Raw genomic sequence first — 20378 nt, forward strand, 5'->3', positions numbered from 1 at the left:
ATTATTCTAAAAACAGCTGTCCCTATAAAAAGACATGCCTCTTTTTCGCGACTAAAGCCTAGAGTATTATCATATCCAACAATAAAGAGTGTACTAGAGTAAGCCATCTTATGTCCAAATACCTCCTCCCAGAACCCTAACACCATATTTTTAAGTGATGTTAATGTGGGGCAATCTGAAAACATGTGTGGAAGAGTAGCCGGCCCTATCCCGCATCTCGGGCAGGAATCGTCTGTTCTTTTACCCCATAAAAACAGCTTGGCAGGAGTAAAAAAAAATAAAAATTGTCTTATATAATTGTGCTTTCAGATTTGAGGATAAAAGCAGTTTGGATAGTAAAGCCAAACTCATGTCAATATCAATATTAGGATTAAGCAGTTTTTTGACCCAGGAGGATTCAACACTATCTAAATCGCTTGGAAGCTTCTCCTGGAGTATGCCATATATAGTCCCAATCCGAGTAGAATTTCTAAAAATGACATCAAGGAGTGGGACGGTTTCCAGAGAGATGGTATTGGACCCTAAGATAGAATAAATTTGAATAAATTTAAAGTAGTCATTATTCGAAATCCCAAAAGTGTTTTGTATGTTCAGAAATCTGTGGCCTGTCCCATCCCCCAGAAAATCACCAACAGTTTGTACCCCTGCTCTTTCCAATTTTTTTGCAATTACATCATTAGCATGTGCTGGTAGTATCGAGGATTGCCAAAGAGGGGTATATCTATTAATTTTCGGGATTTCCATCAGCTTAGCGGCCTGCCTCCAGACCTTCCATGCACTAATAATAACCCTCAATCTAGTTTTTCTATAATATCTTACTTCAGTTTGTCTTAGCAAAAGTCTTTGAGCTTCTTTCCCCAATGCTATTTTGTAAATAGAAGGAATCTCTGCATCTTGTTTATCTTCATTCATCACAAGGAGAGGTACCATTTGTTGAAGAAGGGCAGCCCAATGATACAACCTCAAATTTGGAGCAGCCAGCCCCCCCCCCCCCTGTTTTGAGGGAGAGATAGATATTTCAGTGATCTCCTGGTTTTCCCATATTGCCATATAAAACTGGACATTTGTGACTCGAGCAATTTCATAATTTTGTCCTCTAAAAACAAGGGGATAGCCCGAAATAAATACAATATCTTAGGCAGTGTGTTCATTTTTAAATAATTGCATCTGCCAATAATGGATAGATGTAAATTGTTTACTCTTAGAAGATGTTTGGTAATATTTTTAATTAATGGATCATAATTCAAATTATTAATATTTTCTATTTTCGCAGTAAGGCACACTCCTAGATAAATCGTATTTGTTACAATCCTAGGGTCAGTAAAGATAGTATTTTCCGTACATAGAATAACCGTCTTGTCTCTATTTAAAGAGTGTCCCGAATATTGCCCAAATTATTGTGTAATTATTTCGATTTCAGCAACAGCCTCAGCGGGATCTGGTGTTAAAACTGCCACATCATCGGCATATGCTAATATTTTAGTCTTATATTCCCCAACGATGACTGGTTTTATTTTCTGACTGTGCAATAGTCTAATAATCAGGGGGTTTATATATAGCGCAAACAAAATCGGGGAGCAGGGACACCCCTGTCTGGTTCCTCTCGAGATATCAATGGGTCTGGATTCAATTCCCATCATTTGCAATTTGGCCCTTGGCTGTTGATACATGGCCCTTATAGAATTAATAAACCCTGGCCCAAAATTACTCTGTTCTAGAACTCCCAACAGGAATCTCCAAGACACCCGATCGAACGCTTTGTCGGCGTCTAGGGGGATCATTGACATCGGGTCCCCCGTCTTGGACATAATATCAAATAAGGTGATAGCCCTGCGGATGTGATCAGTTGTGCCTTTGCTAGGGACAAAACCATGTTGCCACGGGGAGACCAGATGTTCAATAACTCTCCTGAGTCGGTTAGCCATAATTTTTGCATAAAGTTTTGAATCAGAGTTAATCAGGGAAATCGGTCTATACGATGTGTGTAAATCTGCTGGCTTGCCTTTCTTAGGAAAAACAATTATATTAGTATCTCTCCAGGATTCAGGGGGGTTACCGCTTGATTGTATACCGATAAATAAATCTAATAAATACGGTAAGATTTGTATACCCAAGACTTTATAAAGTTCGAGCGGAATTTTGTCGGGGCCAGCCGCTTTCCCTGAAGCTAAGCCTGATAGAGCTAGTTGAAGCTCTATAATGTCGATTTCTTTATCAAGATCTTCCCTGGTATCGTTATCTAATATTTTATTTCCTTCCGTATCCCTCATAAATTCCCTCATAAAAATTTCTATTTCCTCTGAATCGTCTGAATCATCTGAACCAGCTGGGCTATCATTTTGGTATAGCTTTTGATAGTACTGTTGAAAAATTTCATCGATATCCCCGGAGTTCGTATACACCTGGCTATTAGCTTTTATTGTGGTTATAGTGTTATTTGTAGACTTCTGCCGGGTACGCATAGCCAATTGCTTCCCAACCCTCTCTCCATTTTCATACATCTTGGCTCGGTGTGCTTGGAACGTCTCTGCTGCTTTCTGATTGAACCAACTATTAAGTTCTGTTTTCAGGACAAGTATGTGACGCATACTAGACCCCGCCTCTCCACCATTTGATATCAAAGACATGTGTTTCTCTTCAGCTCTTGGCAGTACCTGCATCAGTACTTGTTTCTCCCTGTCTTGTTTTTTTCGGATCCTCGCCACATAACTGATCGTTTCGCCTCTAAGGGCAGCTTTAAAATAGTCCCAGACCATCCCCCTAGATGCACTATAGCGGTTCATGTCAAAAAATTGTTGTGTCCAATTTTTTATGTATGTGATGTAATCTTGGTTAGCTAACAACTTTCTTGTCAAATGTCCAAGTAGTGCGAGGTCTAGTGAAATTATCTAATTGGAGTGACAAAGTCAAGGAGTTATGATCAGATAATAATTTGGGGAGTTTAGTGATCTCGGCATGATCAACCTAGTCCCTTGCTGTAAGTATATAGTCTATTCTGACATATTTGCTGTGGGGATGCGAGAAATAAGTGTATCCGGGATCTAAGTGTTTTTTTATAGCCCAAACGTCCACTAAGCCATGGATATCCTTAAGTTGACAGATTGCCTTATATACTTTTGGTTTTCTTCCCACATAACCTAAATAGTTTGTGCTTTCATCAGGTGATCTCATGGAGATATTAAAATCTCCACAGAAGACGATCGATTTGGGCCAGAACACCAGTTCTGATTCAAGATCTTTAAATATTTGAGGGTCATCTAGGTTCGAGCCGTAGACTGAGCAGATAGTTACGCCGGAAGCTAGTTCTATGATTGCCCATCTCCCAAGGGCATCAGCTGTTTTGTGCGCAGTTATTTGGATAGATGATTTCACTAGTATAGTTACTCCCCGAGTGTTAGATGTTTGTGTTGTACTAACCGCAATGTCATATCCTCCAAATTTAAGCAGATCTTTTTTTTCCCAGGATAGATGTGTCTCCTGCAGGCAAACTATGTCAAAAGATTCTTGCTTAATTATTTCCCCTAGTCAAATTCTTTTATTTCTGTCATTCAACCCCGCCACATTCCAAGAACAAATTGTTAGTTTCCCCATCTCAGATTATTCGTTAAGCTCCCAGAGCTTGTCATTTTGATTATACCGAATGAGTGATAGAGCCAACCTAAATCTTTTGTTAATCATTAAAGAGTGAGCCAGAATTATCCTCATAATTATTCGTTTTGCCACTACTTTCAAATTATTTATTGGAATTGCTTTTTTTCCCCCCAGTTTTATCCCCACCTCCCTCCCATTCACCCTCCCTGTACGCGACAGGCCCTCCCACCCACCCAACACCCAGTGCGAGGCATACAGACACCAGGGTCTGTTCGTGATGGTCGTACGCAATACAACCAGAGCGTGTACCAATTTAACTTAATTTCCCTGTGCTGAGTTCAATAACAGCTCCTTAGTTTTATTTATTATATTTTCCTCTTTTACCCCTTTTACCCCTTTTCCTCTCTTCCCACCCTCCTTTTCTTGCTTCTTCCCCCCTCCCAAACGGTGATAGGGGGAAAAAAAAGAAGAATGAAAAAAAATGTTTTTACTAATTTTTCTTTTCTTTTCTCTTCCCTCCCTTCTCCTTCCTCTTTCCTTTCTCCTTCTTCTTTATTATGTGTACTTCAGCCCTTCTAGATATTCCTTTGCTTTTATTTCTGAGGTAAAAAACTTTATTTCTCCTCCCCAGATCACTTTTAGCTGTGCAGGATTGTTTAGGTAGGCTTGAGCTATTTTATCCTGAAATGGTTTTACTAACTGCCACAGCCTCCAACGCCTTTCGACGGTGGAGTGGCAAAAATCTGGACGAATGAAAAATGAAATATCATTCCTCGTTCGCTTAGACTCTGGCCTAGCTTTTTCAAAAACAGCCTGTCGGAGCAAGAAACTACCGAAAAAGATAAGAATTGCGCGAGGGTAGGCACCAGGTTTCAGTGGCTGTCTTAAAGTAAATGGCATGCGGTGAGCTCATTGAATTTCTTGAGCCCAATCCCAACTAGCAAGCTCGGGCATGGACTCGCGAAAGAGATCTATCACAAAAGAGCGAACATCCCCCCCCTCAGCCCCCTCGGGAACCTCCAGCAGTCGCACATTATTCCTACGTTGGCGATTCTCCAATTCTTCTAGTTTCCATTTAACATCTGTCAACTCGGCTTCATGAGAGTCAACCCTAGCTGTAACTGCTGCAGTCTCAGTCTCATTAGAGACAATCCTTGACTCAATTTCAGTCAAACGCTCTCCAAAAGAGCTACATGTCCTTGTTAGTTTGCGCACTACGCCCTGGACTTTGCGCAAAGCGGTCTGCGCCTTACGCCAATCCTGAGATGTTTCTTCCTGATGTGCAGCAATAGCCTGTAGGATAGCATCGAGGGCTGAAGGTGCGGGGTCTAGATGTATTGAACGGTCAGGTTGTTGTTGGGAAGAGGAGGTAGGGCAGGGATCGGTCAGTTGACTAGTAGGTGAATAGTCCCATGCTAAGTCCTTCAAACCATGATGATTTTTTTTCTTTTTCAGAACCGTTTTTGAATTAGTCCCGATATCTCTATTCTTCCCCTCTGACCCACTTTCGTCAGAGGTACATGAGGCAGATTCATCTGACCGCCCGGCCCCATCCGACAGGGAGAAAAAGTCGCTAGGATCGAACTCAGTATCTAGATCAACACTGCTCTCTATGCTTTTCGTGTTCTCATAAGCGTGTTCGAGATTTAGTGCGCCACCTAGATCACTGATGACTGTCTTGTTACACTGAGTCCTGTCCCCTAAGCAGCCTCCATTATCAGCGCTACTCCCGGTTCCGAAAGAGGAAAAAATCGGGATGGCCATACCTTCATCATCTCCCGTACTGCTGGGGATCGTAACCAGGTCGGGAGCATCAGGAGCAGTTGCAACCTCACAGTCCCCAGCCGACGCAGATGGTGGAATTGCTAACTCGCCTCCACTTTCGATCGTAGCAACATCCGCCTCTCCCACCAACGCCGATGCTGGTGTGACATCTATAGCTTGAACTCCATCTCCATCTCCGCAATCTCCACTCTTTCTCTCCCGACCCGGATGCGTTCTCGCAGAAGTTTTCCAGAATAGCTCGGCCACCGTAGGGCCGATCTTTGCTTTGACCTCCTTAGGTCTGGTAGTGTTTCCGCGCCCTGCTGCCTTGGGAGCTGGGAGAGCGACATCGCGTGTTTCATCAGGGCATCTCGCCACCTTCTCACTCGACTCAGCAGGCTCCCGTTGCACCTGTCTCGCTGCTCTCGCCTTGGCCACCACTACCGCCGCCGATATCTTTGGTGCCATTGAAACGCCCGGACTGATCTCGAGGTGAGTCGCTGGCGCCTCCCGTACTCTCCCCCAATATTGTAGAACTTTTAGCCCAATTAGCGCCGCCAATGTCAATATCGTAGATTTGCCCTCAGCGGGATATTATTTTCCAACGAGAATCGGAGCCATTTATAGTCTCTAGCTCAGCATCTATCTCAGCCGTTCCATAGTCGGCACAGCTCTGGTCGATGCGCACTGCAGTCTCAAGCGACCGCCATCTTGCCTCTCACCGCCAGGCTCCTTTTGAATCCTTGTGAAGTTCAAAATAACTTCATGCCAGTCTCTGTGTCCCATCACAGACAAACTGGCTAAAACCAAGACACGCCCTTCTGGCTGACTCACCTTTCGTAATCCTCAGGCCTCATGGTAGGCAGGCCAAATGGTTCTTGAGGGTCTGATGCCAGAACTGGCTTCTCTCTTGGCCAGCATGTGATGAATCACAGACACCGGAAACAGCAGTTCTTCAACTTCTGTTGCTATCTGCTGAGATTGATCAATCAATAAAGACGCCATGGTCAGAGAGATCATATCCAAGGCCTGGGATGATAGATGTCATAGGAGCACCTGTAAGTGTTATAGCTCATTCCAGACGGATTGGTCTTAGGTTTTCTCCCTGTCTCCTTTTAGGCCCCGCCTCTTCTGCATTTGTTGATGGGCGCCTCGCGGATCTGCCATGTCCCACATTCTGTCCAAAGACCATGCCCAGCTGCTGATGAACCTTAACATTTCAGGATATTTTCCTAAGGTGCCCACTTTCACTTGGAAAGTGCAAGGTGATAGCAAAGAGTTCGAAAGGTGGCAGCTGCCTAGTGCTAACCTTCAGCTGTTGAAGTTGGAAATAAGTCATAGAAACGACATTTCATGAAATAGATTGATTGGAAGGTCCTGGGAGTTTGTAATGTAGGTCTTTCAATTAATAAAAATGTATTGGGTGGAAGGTCCTGGTTATTAAATTTCACAGGAATACTGGTATGATTGACAGATTTCATAAACATGCCTCTTTGAGAATCTAATATTTCAGTGATGCATGCAGTATTCTGAAAGGCACATATGAAATTACTTCCGGCATGCACATACGGTGGCAGGATGCTGGGGCAGATCCAGAAATACAAGGATATTCTGTGATTTCTTTTGTTCAGAACTGAATGTGAAAAGCTACGAATTTATAGAAAAGTTCCTTCGAAAAATGTGTTGTTAAACTATAAAACCACAGTTTGGCTGCATTTTGCTTAAATATTTCTTGGCAGCAATCTTCTCTTCCAAACCCACCTACAAAAACTCAAGATCATGTGGCCCATTTGATGCTAATCTCACCAGTTTTAAATTCTCCCAGGCATCAGGAATACATGGTCACTCAGTCCTCTAAATGTGTCAGGGGATTGAGAGATGGGCAGACAGGACATGGGTTTGTGAGGTGAGTGGCACATGCAGCCAGCCCATAAACTCCTAATTTGTAAATCAGCAAAACCCAGAGCAAGTTAGTACAACATGGTTAACTGTTTTTTTAGGTCTCGCCTTGCTATCGCGTAAGCGATCGCAGAGCAGACTATTGTAATGGGGTTTTAAAAGTGCTCCCAAAAAGTCTGCGTTTCTGCTAAAAATGTTTTGAGGCTCATCTGGTTGTTGCATGCCATACTAATTAAACTATCGTAAACAGATGAATTGTACAAAGTGCAGGGTTTGAAATATCATCCTAATTATCATAATATCACGCATTGTGACACTCCAGCGCTGTGCTGGTGAGGAGCCCGCCATCTACGGATAGCCGAAGGCAGAACCTTGTAAAGCTCCCTCCACGTGCTGCTTGTGCGCCCTCCTTCCCTCTGCAGCCTCAGCATCGCCTTTTACAGAGCCCCTTAGGTCTTTAACCTCACGCACCCTGAACGCGGGCCTATGACTGTTCAGAAAAGAAGTCCTCATTAACGCATCCCATCCTGCTAGTAAACCTCCTAAGACTTCCGGAAAAGGTAGATATTGAAAAACTGTACGCAAAAAAAGTGTGTATTTCTCACTGTCATGAAATGGAGTGTCACTCTATAGAGCGGTAGCCTGTCAGAATATAGAGCACAAAAATACCCTGCAGCAAAAATACCACAGCCAGAATATCGACTACTCAAATATTGGCAATATTTACCCTTCAATGTTCTGGCCCGGAGTATGCCAAGAATTAAATAATGCAATCCAAGATTATGCGGTATACGGTTTTACATTCAAGAAAAAGCTAAAGACAACGTTTGAATGGCCTTTAAAGATCAACAGTCTTGGAATCCACAAAGACACTGTACAACCAAATGTACTTTTTGAACAATTGGTATAATTGACACATTAACCTATCAAAATTCAAAATACATGAGCTAAAGCTAATTTACCTACGTTTCTTTTTTCAGTACATAGCGTTTAATATATTGCTCATGTCGCTGCTGCAGTCAAACAGACAACATAACAATACCAAACGACATGCCACACAATTATCATGATTGCTTGCAATATATTCAATTCTTTAGCATACGGTTTACCGGAAGTGTGATCAGTACATTTGACATACTACACCATTCTCCAAAGGGCTTCTCTAGCTTCCTCAAGGCAAACACTTAAATCCACAAATAGCAAACAGAACCTTGGTATTAGCATATGTGTTTTAAATATATGCTTTTGAAAATGAACAGATGAAAATGTGGTATGAAATAGGTAGTAAATATAACAGGGCTGTCCCACATAGGCCCAGAAGTGACTGATCCCTGCCTAATTTTTATGATAAACATTAATTATGTGAATTATGTTCATTGTATGTTAATTCCTTTCATATGGATAGCCAGAAAATCTCGCATGGACCTAACCCTCTTCGGCCTGTGTTTGACTTCCATAAATGAAAAAAAATCTGGGCTGGATCACAAAACATTTTTACTGGTGTTAATTCAGCTCTTTGGTGGTAAATTAGGGCAGTGCTTGGTGCAAACACCTGCCACTACCATATTATGAAACCAGGTTTCTGAATGTGCTAAAATGTGAAATGAATTTTGTCCATATTTGTTGTGTAGCATTTGGTGTGCGGCAAAGTGTTCTTTTGTTTTCAATTCTGTGCTTTCGTGCTGTATTAATGCAAAGTGCCATCAACTGAGTCCACACTGCCCCCACCCACCCAGTCCATACCATACACCTGGAACTGCCAGCACATCTTATGCATCTAATATTACCAGCCCACGTACCTTGAGATAGTTGATGCCATGCCCCGTTTGCCAATTCAGTTCATTCATGCATGTTCTAATCTCATTCAGTGGCCTCTCTAGAGAAATCTCATGTGACAACACAACACTGCTAGAAGGCCACAGTAGTAGAAGCACTAAAGTATACAAAAAAGTGAAGGATGGCATACCTGAATTAATCTCAGCCACTGATACTACTCAAGCCGCAGATCAGTCCATCATTATTTCGCACTGCCACTGCCCAACAGGACGCCTGCTTGTGTACCACACAACCCAGTTTGTTGTATGAGTGCAAGTACAATTTCATCCCTGCTTGATGGCTGGCATAAATGCAGTGATGCCAGTCGTCTTCCTCATGGTGCCAGCTCAGCGAAACACAGTTGTCTGATTCTCTAACAACCCACAGTACAGTACAATTTTGTATCTTGCACCCACCATGGTGCCAAATTGCTCTGTATTACCGAGTCACTGTTTCTACTACTGGGCTTTCCTGTGCGAACCTAAACTCATAAGCGGTGTAATGTTGATCGGCTTCCATTCAACTAATGAAACTAACATATGCGTTTATGGGTTGTAGGTGAAAGTCCAGGGACCGGAATTCATGGCTGTTGTGACACTGGCAGAGGAGGCCACACTAATGCCAGCATATATAATATATATATATATATATATAAAACAAATTACCTCAGTTTCCTCACCCTCACTACTCTTCTTCCAATCTACTGCTAAATCAAACCCCATACCCCTATTGCTCCACAGTCATCCAGATGCTCCTGAAGTCTTTCCACTTCTCAAAAACATTGCTTTTATATTATCTTCCCCTCGCGACTTTTGCTGCATCGCCGAGCATCTGCCTTCTCCTCACCATCCCCAATTTATATGCACTTCTCTGCCTTTCAGTCTCTATATTCCTCTGCAGCCTCACCCGTGCTTTCTTGCCCTCCACAACCTCCCTACCACCCCTTCCTTAAGGTGCTCGCTGCCCTCTTTTTTGCATTCCTCCACCTCCCTTTTCTGTACACGTCCCCAACTTCTGCTGTGTCACCACCTACATAGGTTTGATGCCAGCGGTGAGCAAGTCATACAAATGGTGAGCAGTGCACAGGTTTTACAGACCACACTGAGGACATCTGGGAGTAACATTTAATGTTTCACATTTTTGTTAAGTGTGGTCATCACTGGTTATGAATCTCGGTAGCAATAGTCTTGGTATCAATGCTAGTTACTGATCTTAATATTGTTAATCTATATCCAAATGGTTCGGTTCAAACCGCATTTGTGCCTACGAGACAGCTTCTTTATTCAGAGCTGTGATGTATTTCCAATACAAACTCCCCATAGTGCTCATCTGCCTTTATAACAAGCATCGGCATAGCCAATAGGTCTCGCCTTTGGGACCTTATAAGTGTTTAACCATGCAACAGTTAATGTTGTTGCACCAAGGATATTGTGCTGCATAACTAAATACTTATAAGGTCCCAAAAGCGAGACCTATTGGCTATGCCAATGCTTGTTTTTTGTGGTGCTAATTCTATCACAAAAACGTCTGCCTATTTGGTGGATGGAACACGTGAAGTTCTTCTGCAGGGTAGATAGCGACTTCCAAGACTTGCATAAATCAAGGACCCCCCTCTGCATGGAAAAGAGTGTCGTTGAGCCTGCATCAGAAGAAGCTGACTGACTGCTGAGGAGGGCTGCTGGGGGTAAATGTCCATGAGGAAGGCGCTTCCTAAGAAAGGAGGCATGCAAGTAGCTATGGCAGAAAGAACAGGAAGCTACTCAGTGCGGCCTCTGGAAGGAACTGCTGCCCGGCTCTGTGGTGTGACCTTGAGATACTGGTGTTTCCGGGGCTTGCTTAGAACCCATAGTAGTGCCAGTGCTTAATTTGTAAAAGAATGAGTGCCGGTGCCCAAAGCTCTGCTCACAAGCTCGTGGCGGGTACTATTAAATGTTGGAGCGCTAATTACCAAAGCTACGTAGGCTTGAATCCACCTCATGCTCCTTTAATCCATCACGAGACCCTCCCTGCCCATTTACCTCTCTCTGGCAGGTTCTTGTTTTCTCCCTTTTTATTTTATGACAATTTGCCATAGTTCCCTTCCTTAATCTTTCAACTTTGTGTTTTTTCCTTCTCTTGCTCTAGGTAAATGTCTGATGTGGAAAAATAAATACCGTCCCCAAAAATGAGTGCTGGTGGCCGTCACTGGCAACCACCGGCTCAAATTAAGCACTGCAAAGCACATGTGATGGTGGAACACTCACCAAAACCATAAACGCATCACTGCATTTTCTCTCCAAAGCACATAGAACCTGTGAGGAGAAATTAGCAACTGCAGTCAGCAGTCACAGCAAATGAATAAAAGCCCCTCCAGAAGTCAGTTTCTAGAAGCAACTTCACCCACCATGACTGACAATGACTTTGTCCTTCATGCTGATCACAATTGTGACCCAGGGCTGAAAGCTTCCGTGATTGGGTGGCAAGTTTCTGTTTTGGGCCTGAGGAAGGTTCCCCAATGTGGATTTGTCAGATTGTGACCATAAACTATCAGAGCTTTATGTGTGTGTGATAGCCGCAGCAGGAGAAATGCCACCCCACCACCAACCGGCAACCGCAGAGAGAGGTACATCTTGAGAGTAAAAGGAGTTGTGGGGAGACCATTAGGACACCGCACATGCAATCAAATCACAAACACTTGGGGACGATAGAGGGAAACCAAGAGTCAGAGGAACAGTAGCCATCATGTCTACCCTCCCAGAGGCAACTCGTCATTTCTACCCTCCCAGAGGCAACTCGTCATTTCTACCCTCCCAGAGGCAACGTGTCATTTCTACCCTCCCAGAAGCAATGCATAATTTCTACCCTCCCAGAGGCAACGCATCATTTCTACCCTCCCAGAGGCAACTCTTCATTTCTACCCTCCCAGAGGCAATGCATCATTTCTACCCTCCCAGAGGCAACGTGTCATTTCTACCCTCCCAAAGGCAACGTGTCATTTCTACCCTCCCAGAGGCAATGCATCATTTCTACCCTCCCCGAGGCAACTCGTCATTTCTACCCTCCCAGAGGCAATGCATCATTTCTACCCTCCCAGAGGCAACGGGTCATTTCTACCCTCCCAGAGGCAATGGGTAATTTCTACCCTCTCAGAGGCAACGCATCATTTCTACCCTCCCAGATGCAACTCGTCATTTCTACCCTCCCAGAGACAATGCATCATTTCTACCCTCCCAGAGGCAACGTGTCATTTCTACCCTCCCAGAGGCAACGTGTCATTTCTACCCTCCCAGAGGCAACGTGTCATTTCTACCCTCCCAGAGGCAACGCATCATTTCTACCCTCCCCGAGGCAACTCGTCATTTCTACCCTCCCAGAGGCAATGCATCATTTCTACCCTCCCAGAGGCAACGGGTCATTTCTACCCTCCCAGAGGCAACAAGTCATTTCTACCCTCCCAGAGGCAACTCGTCATTTCTACCCTCTCACAGGCAACGTGTAATTTCTACCCTCCCAGAGGCAACGAGTCATTTCTACCCTCTCAGAGGCAACGCATAATTTCTACCCTCCCGAGGCAACTCCTCATTTCTACCCTCCCAGAGGCAATGCATCATTTCTACCCTCCCAGAGGCAACGCGTCATTAATACCCTCCTAGAGGCAACTCGTCATTTCTACCCTCTCACAGGCAACGTGTAATTTCTACCCTCCCAGAGGCAACGAGTCATTTCTACCCTCTCAGAGGCAACGCATAATTTCTACCCTCCCCGAGGCAACTCGTCATTTCTACCCTCCCAGAGGCAATGCATCATTTCTACCCTCCCAGAGGCAACGTGTCATTTCTACCCTCCCAGAGGCAATGCATCATTTCTACCCTGTCATTTCTACCCTCTCAGAGGCAACGTGTCATTTCTACCCTCCCAGAGGCAACGTGTTGCACTAGGGACATCTGCTCCCTGTCCAAATGATCAGTGCACATTTTACGGTCACTGCTTGGAGGTCAAAAGAATCAAAGATAGCTGAGAGGTCTGGTCGAATATGGAGATAAATTGATTTGTTATAACACACCATAACATAACATAACACAACACAACACAACATATGTATTTGTAAAGTGGGTATTCAGTGCTCTGGGCTTCCTGTTGATAAAAAACAGGTGTTTACTGTTAGCCCACACAAAGGTACACGTTCACCCAACCACAGACGGATGAAAAGCTAAGTGGACAGTCATGGTGTGAACTTTTGATTTTGAGTTCAAGCACAGATCCCTTGAGTGGACACATTAGTCCCCTGTAGCACCAGACTCAGTCACTGAAGAGGAAGGCATTTCAACTGCTTGCAAGGCTGTCTCTGTGCTGCTGCTGCGTCTGACGTCTCATTGGTGATGCTGCAGGAGGTTGTTTGTGAGGACCTGGTCATGGGGTTGGATTGAGACTCCTTTCTCAATGATTCCACTGATGAAAGCGAGGGGTGAGCTGAGATGCTTGTTTGTCTGGGTCCATGGGGAGATGTGTTTTCAGTAATGGGAGGATCTGTCCTGCTCTGAGAAGTTTCTTTGCCTGATAGGAAGATAAGGATATGGTAGTGTTGTTGTCTAAAGTATCCCAGGCACAATCAGAGGCCAGAGCGAGGTGGTTCACAGACATAACCAGAAGCACAGAAGGGGGATCAGCAGTGGCAACAGAGAGTGGGAAATATTTAGGTGAACTAAACTAAGTCACTATGGTCCTGGTTATGAGTGGGCTGCAGTTTTCTGATCTTTTGCAATCGCCTGCTTACATATCTGCCAACCAGAGCAAAAATCTCACCATGTAAGGATGGGGAGGGGCCTTAAGGGGGCAGGACCTCATGCAGAGAACTACCTGCAAGGCACTTTTGAACCCCACCCTGCCCCCAAGCCCTCTCCTGCAAAAATGAGAAAAAGGCTTGCTGAGGCTGGTGCCGATGTCCTGGGGTGTTTTCACATCCCTTAATGGACGTCGGCAGTTCAAAGCCTCGGAAAACAAGCTGGAAAACCGCTATTTTCAGTGGTTTCCAGCTCGTATTCTGGCCCCGTGTGATATTGGCTTCTCACTGGGTGACCGTGTGGTGGGAGCCGATATCCTGTGTCACACGGTGGCACCTTGCGGGTTGGCGTTTGTGCCGGGGTTAGAATTAAGAGTTAGGTGGCACCCAGTAATCACAGAGTGCAATAAACAGCACCTACCCGATCGGCGCACTCGTACTCGGAGACGATGTGTGTAATTACGTATCCAAGGATGGGGTGGAGCACTTCAGAAGCAGGAGTGCAACACTTTTTCCTGATTATCAGGTGCTATGCATTTTGTGCAATTTCTATTTTGCCAATGAGTACACTTTTCACATCTTTTTTGTTGTTGTGGGAAACTAAGTTACAGGAGGAAATGTCTCAAAACTTTCAAAATGGACGTGTGATGCAGTCACATGAGCAGAATCAGTAATAATTACAAAGTGACTTCAGAAACTGCATAGACTGGCATCAAGCTTGACGGTTCATTTGAGGGCGCACTTTGTGCACAATTAATGAGAATGATTTCCACATACAATAAGTGTTAAAACACAAATGTTTTGTATGCATGTATGTATGTATGTATATGCTATTTCTATAGCACAAACCTAGCCAAACAGCAGCAGAGCTCTGTACAAGGTCTAAGGTAAGCTTGAAGTCAGTGAGTAATAGGAGGGGAATCTGAGTTGTGAATGGCTAATGTAAGATTGCAAGAGATTTCCAGTTTATAAGTGAGGAAAAAACTATTTCGCCCAGGCCTAGTCACAAATTACTCTCAGGAGTAAGTAACAGACAATTAGATAGCATTTCACGGAACAGATCTTTGTTGTGAAGTAAGGCAATTCAAACATTTCAACGAGATGCAAGTAAACCACAGACAGCTAGCAAATCAGAAATAAGAAGACACAGAACATTGATGCAACATTATAGTACAAAACGGTATAGAAATGACACCCGGGTGCAGATTGAGGCAATACAGAGGTTTCAACCAGTTGCAGGAGACTGATGGCCATGCAGCTAGAAATGTACAGAATTCAACGAGCAATACGTTTATGCAGTTAGTCCCATGCATTGCAACACTGGTAGCAGTCAATGACATATTAGCCACTCCCAACCTTAGGGCCTGATTTCGAGATTGCTGAGTGGTCTTGTGTTATTCCTCATTCCGTGGATAATAACTTAAAATATCTGGATTTACAAGTATATAGATATGGTCCACGCTTGTTAATTCTGGCCTCCCAGTATCCCCTCACCTAAATCAAGCTCCCTTATGATTAGGTCTAAAGCAGGAGTCTCCAACGAATAGCTCGGGAGCTACTGGTAGCTCGCCAGTACCTACAAAGTAGCTCTCTGAGGTGAAGCCCAGTATCAATTTCAGAGTAGGTGCCTAATAAAGAAGGCAGCACTGATCTCAAGACCCTAAGAGTGACAGCCAGCCAAACTTATCACAGTAACTCATACTAACACTCAAACACACACTGTGCCAGCTTATAGGACCTGCTTCATGACAGTCTGTATCCAATCTCTATATAATTAAGCCACAAGGAGATTGACTATGTTGCAGTCCCTCCTTTATCAGTCACAACATTTGTGTGAACAGTGCACCATCAAAAAAGTATGGCAGCAGTAGCCTGAGCTGTAATCAGTGCTGACCCACCAAAGTGCGGGACTGCAGGAATCAGAGTGAAAATATGTCAGTTAGATGCATGATCAGCTCAAGACCTGAGGAGAACGGGGTATGATCCAGACCGGAGAAAATTAAGAGATTCATCAACATTTATGTGTGTGCCCATTATAAACACTATTGCTTCCTGAAACTATGCCTGGTGCCAAGAACCGCCAAATATATATGCTAGCCCCATCATAAGAGTGCTATATTTGGCATAATTGTGTCCTTTCCTGACACAATAGTGCCAATGGCATAATTATGGTCATCCTTGACTATTTTAGTATTTTTGGCCTAGTTGTGGTATGCTGGCAGCCATCATAGACCTACTCTGAGCATGACTGACCTATATGTACCTATTCCTGGCATATTAATGGTCATGATTGATATGTTGGCTTATCCCTGATCCTTCTGGTTTCCAGCCTTCGCACTACTGTGGCCCTAGTAGGATGGTGGGCATTACTAGCATAATCCAGGCATCCGTGGTGCTATCCAACCATGATATAATGGGGTAACCCACAATTGTCCACGGACCTGGGCATTGAATATGGTGATCTGTTATAAAAGTAACTAAATAATAAACAATCACTATTGGAGCGATATTTTGTGCCTTTGTGTCTTTTGAGGATATACTTGTTTGCATTGTAAAGAAAATGGTGGTACATTAATGATACAATGCTAATTCTATATGTACAGGATGCCCTTTGACTACTGAATGTTTTTCATAACTGAATTGTAGCTTTAAAGAAGTCTAGGACCATTGTTTCCTATACCAATGGCGAGCATCATGGCATATGACTGTAATACCTGGGAATTCAAAGTAGTCTGTCCATATGAGTCATTTGTACATGGGAGTACATGATGATAATGACAAGCTGATGTTTTGAGACTGTGCATTTCTCAAAAACTGAAAACTGATATTTTAAAGGCAGTTTTAGTTTTCAAAAATGGGGTTTCTTCTGGAAAATTGAGTTTGTTTTTCCACCGTGGAAAGTGGTATTAGATAGTAAAATGTGCATTTTCAGAAACTGGTGAATGATAATTCAAGCTGACCTGGAGAGACGTACTGCTGTGCTCATGTCCTTTGTGCCACTGGGCATGTCAAGATTTGAATGTTACTTCATAAGTCAAGGGGAGGCATTTAATATTGAAGAACTTTTTCCCAGCATTTCTGCTGGTAACTGCACTTGGTATACTTGGGTGGTAACTACTGAAAATCTTGCTTTGGGTGGTCATGGTGTAGTCACTATTTTACAGGTATAAAATTTGCTAGTAGCTCGGGAAGACTTGAGCAGAAGTAGCTCTCAATACAGAAAAGGTTGGAAACCCCTGGTCTAAAGCATCAGGTAGGGAACGGAGTCGACTGATATAGTTCCAATAAAAAATTATTGACAGAAATACTTTGTGCAACACATTTTGAAAACCCAGCATGCTCAGTCACACTCACCCTAAAGAAGCACTTTTTGATTCAGACCCTTTTTAGGTCTCGCCTAGGCAGCACTTGCGCTGCCTCTTCTAGACATGCTGTATTCAGGATATGTGCATAAAACGCCACCTACTTCCCGCCCATCTTTTTATTTGGCTCCTGTGCCTGTCCTTTATAAATGGTGGCTTTTCATTGTTCATTAGGCTTTGTTGTCCCTCCTTAGTACCTCCCTGTCTCTTTTTGTAACCTCCAGTACGGACACCCCCTATTACATGAGTTGTTACGCCCTAGTTTTAATTACAGCCTCAAGGCGCTATCTTCTTAAAGGCCTTCAGACAGGACACTCACTTGGTCCTAAACAAGGCTGGCAGTGGTTAGTTTACTCGCTAGCACATCTCACATTTATATTAGACCTTCTATAAATTTCCCTTCAATAGCTCCACATAGAGTACAACCTAATCCGGAATTAAAGTAATACTTTTTTTGTCACATTTCAAAGCTACTAATTGTATATATTGAATGTACTGTGGTACTGTCTTTCATGCAATGCATTATGGGTAGGGTGGATTTACCATATCTTCAAAGTTTATGATACTCACTAGGGACCTCTGGGTGCAGCTTGCAGTACTGCACCTACACATTTCACATTTATATTAGACCTTCTATAAATTTACCTTCATCAGCTCCACATAGAGTAAAATCTCATCTGAATTAATATAATAATTGTTTTGTCACATTTCAAAGCTATTAATTGTATATATGGACATAGCTATTTGAATGTACTTGTGGTACTGTCTTGCATGCAATGCATTATGGGAGTACCATATGTGACCAAAAGTTTGATGCTCACGAGGGACCTCTAGGTACAGCTTGCAGTACTGCACCTACACATCTATATTGGACCTTCTATACATTTTCCTTCATCAGCTTCACATAGAGTACAACCTAATCAGAAGTAATATAATAATTATTTGGTCACTTTTCAAGGCTACTAATTGTATATATGGACTATTGAATGTACTCGTGGTACTGTCTTGCATGCAATGCATTATGGGAGTACCATATATGACCAACAGTTTGATGCTCACTAGGGACCTCTAGGAGCAGCTTGCGGTACTGGCGGTGCTGGTGCCTTGCTCACTAGGGACCTCCAGGAGCAGCTTGCGGTACTACACCTAGGCATGCAGTGCTGGTGCCTTGCTCACTAGGGACCTCCAGGAGCAGCTTGCGGTACTGCACCTACCACATCTCACATTTATATTAGACCTTCTATAAATTTCCCTTCATCAGCTCCACATAGAGTACAACCTACCCTAATCTGGAATTAATATAATTCTTTTGTCACATTTCAAAGCTACTAATTGTATATATGGACATAGCAATTTGAATGTACTTGTGGTACTGTCTTGCATGCAAAGCATTATGGGTAGGGTGGATTTACCACATCTTCAAAGTTTCTGATGCTCACTAGGGACCTCTAGGAGCAGCTTGTGGTGCTGCACCAAGACATGCAGTGCTGGTGCCTTTTTCACTAGGAGCATCAAGAAACAGCTTGGGGTGCTGCACCTAGACATGCAGTGCTGGTGCCTTGCTCACTGGGGAGCTCTGGGAGCAGCTTGCGTTACTGCACTGAGACATACAATGCTGGTTCCTGGCTCACTATGCAATCATTTGCAATGCACTAGGTCTCGCATTACTGAAAGTATGAGCTATTGAAGTTGCATTATTATTTGCAACACCAATAACTCAAACTATCAGTAATGCGAGACCTATTGCATTGCAAATGCTTGTTTAATACTCATATTGATCCAAAAAAGATACATAGTCAATCACAAGTTCAGATCCAAATAGTTAAAGAGGGATGCAATACCTAATTTGATGTACCAGATAGGAAGTGAAACGAAGTGAGACCACCCTAATACAGAATTTATTTATTTATTTATTTATATAAAATTTTATATAGCGCGAACAAGATCCCAAGGGATATCAGAGCGCTTAACAATCACATTAATACTGGAAGGCAAATAAAGTAACGATCACAAATAAAATAAACAAAAGAATCATAAAGTGCACGAAATTACTCACAAAAACCCATAGTGGACCACATTTTAGGACAATGTAGGGCAATCATTTATGCTTGCCCTTTAATAGCACTTTCTTTGTTTGTAGCCATATTAGAGACCACAGAGCTGGAACTGGTGCAGTTCATATAACGTGTAGCAAGTTTGGGTTTCGGCACTGTCCCCCAGGCTTAGCACCCTTTTATGGACTGATTTGTGCTAGCATTTTGGCTCTGTGGACTCTGACACTGCAAGTCAGTGGCATAATGCATTTGGCCTTTGTGTTAAAACATGGGTAAAAATGTTAATACCCAGTGGGGTTATTTATTTTCCAATAAGGCTGTGGTAAACTAATGTCAGAAATGCAATAGCTGTGCGGTTGCTGAATACCACATGTGGACTTTAGCATGTACTTATATCGCCCATCTGTATTAATAAAAGGTATGGCTCAAGATGCACCATTGCATCTGGGCTGACTGCTGTTTACAACTCTGCAGTGACATTAGCAAAGTCACCCCTCAGTGTGCTCTATAAGTGCAGAGGTTTGGGTGCTTAATGTATGAAACCAGGACACCCTCAAGAAAAATGTGCCCTACAGCAGGCAGGTATGAAATGCCATTAATCACTGTGGAGATAAAGGGCCTGATTTAGAGTTTGGCCCACAGGTATTTACTGTGGCACCCTGACAGTGTATCAACCGGCAAATTTTGAGCTGCCCGCCGGGCCTGCAGACATTGCTTGCATTTAAAGGAACCAACATCACAGCGGTCTCTGTAAATGCATTGAAAGTTTGACGGATGGCTCTGTCAACATTCTGCAGCTGTGTAGCAAACTTGCAATGTTTTTTTTATTTTCAAAAAGAAAACAAATCTCAAAGCAGGAATGTTCTTTTTTGAAAATGGAGAAAACAAAAAACAGTGCCCTACTCGCCATATGAGATTTCTCCCATAGTGAGGGTCATTTTGCAGTTTTCAGTGTCCCTTACTGCCAGTTGTTACTTGGTAGTGACGGAGAGTGAAAAATGCCCATTTATCTGCCCACTCTAAATAGGATGGATGTACAAATGATCAAACCTTTGACTGCCCTTACTCTGTCGGGCTGTTGGAGGTGAATGTCGGCAGTGGAGATAGAGTACTCTCTGCCTTCCTCATACTGAA

The sequence above is a fragment of the Triturus cristatus genome, chromosome 1_2, assembly GCF_964204655.1.
Source record: "Triturus cristatus chromosome 1_2, aTriCri1.1, whole genome shotgun sequence".
In the NCBI taxonomy this organism is placed as follows: Eukaryota; Metazoa; Chordata; class Amphibia; order Caudata; family Salamandridae; genus Triturus; species Triturus cristatus.